At 51.6% G+C, this 4,424-nt stretch overlaps 1 pseudogene; it reads right to left on the bottom strand.

Annotated features, from left to right (window-relative positions):
• Nucleotides 1-1,620: 1,620 nt before the first annotated feature.
• Nucleotides 1,621-3,409, bottom strand: LOC100726057 (zinc finger and BTB domain-containing protein 16-like; annotated as a pseudogene).
• Between the last annotated feature and the right edge of the window lie 1,015 nt (nt 3,410-4,424).

The raw sequence follows: 4,424 nt of genomic DNA, 5'->3' as shown, positions 1-4,424 counted from the left end.
AGGGAAAGTGCTCTCAGCTTCTCTCTCTCCTCCTCACTATGGACCTGGGTGCCTGGGAGTTCCCAGCTACTGTCTGGTCTGGGCTCTCTGGCTCCATTCAGTGGGCGGGGTCTCCTGGGCCCAAGCTTAAAGGCCCCCAGTGTGATAAGCACTTCCTCCCCTGGACAGCTCCCCCACCCTGGCTGGGGAGTCTATTCCCTCTTCTGGGTGTGGGGCACATCTGCAGAGGGACATCCACATCTTTCCCTTGGGCATGAGCCCTTGCATGGGTTTCCTCCCCTGGTGACTGAGGCAGGGTTGTAGGGATGAGCCCTTGTTATTTAGCTTTTATGTTTTCCATTTTGGAAACAAAAACAGTTCAGCAGGAATCTCTCTCTCTCTCTCTCTCTCTCTCTCTCTCTCTCTCTCTCTCTTGGTGCTGGGGATGGAACTCACAACCTCGCACTTGCCAGGCAGGTGCTTACACCGCTGATCTGAATCCCCAGCCCTCAGTAGCAATCTTGCTCATGATGAGGCCTGACCCATGGGGATGCTCCAGATATTTGGTTCTGTGTTCTCAGAAAGCTGAGTGGGGCAATGGGCTCTGGATTGGTTAAGCGTTCTTGTGAGAAACCAGAGGAAGACGGGGATATTGCCCAGACCCATAAGGGCTGGGAGCTCCTGGGACCTGAGGACAGTCGCCAAAGGGAAGATGGCAGCAAGGAGCTGCGGAAGAGCTAAGCGGCTCTGAGGGGCCTTGAGGGACATCTGGACAGGGCAGCACAGAGGAAAACGAATGATGAGCTGAGTGGTGAAAAGGGAGCCTTGCCCCTTCCCAAGCTGCTGCCAGAAAACTGGAGCAGCCATTGTGAGCATGGAGCAGGGACCCTGCCACCATCTGCAGCCCAGTGCACCTCCCTCCCTGGCCTTCTCAAGTGGCAGTGGGAGAAGGGCCACAGACAGTGTGGCGCTCACCCCTTCCCTGCCTCCATTTCTGCTCACAGATGGAGGGTCTCCGTAGAGGAAGGAGGAGAACTATGGCCACCAGGGAAGTGAACAAAACTATTCCATTCTCCCGTGAAATCAGGTAAATTCTCAGCATGCAAACAGGATGGGGCCCCTGGGGAAGGGACCATGGCCTGGAATCCAGGTCATCTGGAGCCTCAGAAAGACTCTAAGTAGCTATCAGGTTTCTTTATTTCTCTCTCTCTTTTCTTTTTCCTTTCTTCTTTGCACCTTCCTCCCTTGACTGCATCTCAGTCTAACTTATCTTTCCCGGCTCTGGCCTCTGCTCCACCCCGCAGGCCTCTGTTCACACACAGCACAGGTAAGAGGTGAGGCTTCAACCTCCACGTGGGCGGGATCACCTCAGCCTGGTGGCCTTTTTGTGCCCTTGCAGTCCAGGCTGGAGCATTCCCCCATGCAGAGGGGCATTTGTGGCTCTTGGAGTGTGCTCTCATTCTGAAAGCAACTGACACAGAAGCCACACGACTGTGGGTGTCACCTGTGTGTGAGCACAGGTGGAGTTTTCGGGCAGGTGGCTGGGGAAGGTGCCTTTGCACTGACTGCAAGAGGTAGCTGTGCTCACACATGTGCTGCTGGAGCACACTTTTCCTGCAAGCACTTAACGCACAGCAGACATCAGACAACCGTGTCCCTGCCAGGGTAGGTCTGTCTGTGTGTCCCCCAGAACTGCCTGTCGCACTCGTCACAGCGAAGGCTCTGTCACCTGCCGAATGAGCCAGTAGTGCATTCTAGGTCACAAAGTACCCAGGAGCCACTTTTCCCAGAGCTCACACCCATATGTCATCCCACTCTGCAGCTCCCTCTGCTGCTCCACCACCTCCTTGCAGGAAGCTCCACCCTGTACTGCTCACGGAGGAGCAAACGCTCCAACTTCATGTGCTTGGCTTGCTGAATAGCTCCCTCTGAGTGAAGCCCTGTGGCAACAGGCCCCGTAGATGCTGAAGTCCACGGAGACAGCCAGGGCAGGCAGCACATGCAGGCCACAGGCCGTCGGCAATGGCACTTCCAATATCGTGTCAGCCTTGCGGTTGGGCAACAACGCCCATAGAGAGATGCCCAGATGTTTTTCTGCTGGGGGTGCTTGGGGCTGCTGTGTGTAGGAGGGAGGGGTGGCCAGCCTCAGCTAGGGGTGGCAGCTGTTCAGCACTCTCCTCTTGCCCATACTGCAGCTCCTTAGCACTGGTGATGATGCTTCTTTGAGTAGGTATCCTGAGCCCCTTTCCTCCGCCTTGTCCCCCAGCCATCCTGAGATATTCGCCTCAGCTACTCCAAGGCTATCCTGCCCAGGTACCTCACCCACCTGCATCATCTCTATCTTTACTTCAGCCAGGCTTCCAGCCATTGTCAGCTCCTCAGGTCCTACAGGTGGCTGAAGCATTCCCTTCAAGACAGAGTGTCCTGTGGTCCTCAAACTGCACTGCAGCCTCTCTGGGACTCCCAGGTGAGAGACCAGATGGCATAGAGACTAAAGGGCTCTGGCCCACTTCCCGTGGGCCCAGGGAGGTCTGTCCAGCCACACTAGTATACTCACTCTCCCTGGAATGCTTTGAGAGGGAGGCATTCTTGAGGTACCGAGCTTTGGGGTTCTCTTCTTCCTTGGCTCCACCACTGGCCGTGGTGGCCTCTGCGTCACTGTCTTCCATTGTGGCTTGTGTCTAGATGTTCCCCAAAATCTCACAGACTCATGGGTAGGGCTTCTCAGAGGTGGCTGGATGTAAGATGTGTGCATATGTACCAAGGGTGTGTGATAGCAAAATTAGCCCATTGTTTGGTTTAGCATAGTTCTGGGTATGCATAACAGGAGGGCCCAGCCTAGGTGTGAATGACACCAGCCAATAGGCTTGTGCTCTGGTTGGGATAATAAGGACAGGAAGGCTGTCTGCTTCTCTGACTGCCTGCCCTGACATGGACTCTTGCCCCTCTGCCATGCTGATCTGTCTTGGGGCTAGGTGACTATAGACTGAAACCTCTACAAACTGTGAGATAAAATAAAGGCTTTCTCCTGTAATGTTGGACATGGATTATTTTTTCTCCGCAATAAAAAGCGAGTAAGACATCTGACCCTGAATGGATGGATGGTCTGTAGGATCTCCAGGCATTATTCGTTCAGGTACTCGATCTCCAGGATCTGGATTGTGTTCAGCGGGTCATCCAGGTCCTCAGCCTTGACTTGCAGCATGGCCATGCATGCATATTCCAGGATCTGTTGGAAGGTCTTTGGTGAGAGGAAGTTCAGAGAACAGTACTGGCTGTTAAGGTGAGAGAGGACGTCCAAAATCTTGCTGCTACAGGCCAGCACTGTTTAGTGCATGAGACACTGCTGGCAGTCCGCTGTGATGACCATATCACATGAAGTGCCGGTCACACCCTGTTGGCCTTGCACAACAGCCTTTCTCATAACCATGGTGTTCTCCTCGGTGCAAGCATGGGGCTCTCTTTCCTTGTGTGCTCCACATGGGATTCCGGGGTGGGCTTTCTAGCTCAATGCAGGGGTTGCGGGCAAGCCAGGCATGGCAGAATGGGTTGCCTCGGCCATTAATTTTGACATAAAATGTTCAGTGAGTCTCTCCGTCTTTTGTAGTTATTGTATAGTATCCTCCATCACATCTACTTTTTTGTTTTAAAAACAAACAAATAAAAGATAAAAATGAAGCAGAATTAAAAAGAAATAGGAAATCAACACGAGTTAATATATTGGATATTGCTATCCTGAAAGAAGTTGTCCAGATTACAAGATTTCGGCATGAGAAAATGATCAGTCAGACCTTAAACACACAAACTGTTCTTTTTGACATCACAGCTATTTCTTAAAGACTTGGTGAAACACGATTGAAATATTCTGTCCACTTCAAAAATTTCAGAAGGAAGATAGAAAATGAGAAAAACAGTGGACCTTTCCTTCATTCACACTCACACTAAAGTGTAAGTGTGTGTGTGCGTGAATTGAACCCAGGCCCTGACACTGAGCTAGGTCTCCAGCCCTTTTGAATTTTGTTTCAATTTTGAGACAGGCTCTGAATCCCTGATTGACCAGGTTGGGCTCAAAGTTCAGCCCTCTCCTGCCTCGGCCTCCCCGAGTGTTGAAACTACAGGACCGACTGTGTGACTAGTCTGGGATCTAAGAGAATGCTTATGATTATCGTTAAAATGAAATCTAAAGCGCTGTGAATGTAGTACCACCCTCTATGTTATTACGACATTCTTCACGTGCGCTTTGAAAACTACTCCACATTCAAAATCTACGTGTTGAAGCACATTACAGGACTAAGAACAAGCCTCAGGGGAAAGGTGCTGTTGGATGTGCGAGGGAGCCGAAGGGTGATTTGTGACAGTGCAGGTATGGGCTGCTCAATTTACATATCCCCTTAGAGGCAGACTAGCATCACTCTTACCGAGTAAACATTCATCACTGGACATCT

Source organism: Cavia porcellus, unplaced genomic scaffold, assembly GCF_034190915.1.
Source record: "Cavia porcellus strain 051 isolate PalLab524CR breed Dunkin Hartley unplaced genomic scaffold, mCavPor4.1 scaffold_3, whole genome shotgun sequence".
In the NCBI taxonomy this organism is placed as follows: domain Eukaryota; kingdom Metazoa; phylum Chordata; class Mammalia; order Rodentia; family Caviidae; genus Cavia; species Cavia porcellus.
Note: the sequence above shows the minus strand (reverse complement) of the source record. Positions and strands in the feature narration are given on the sequence as shown.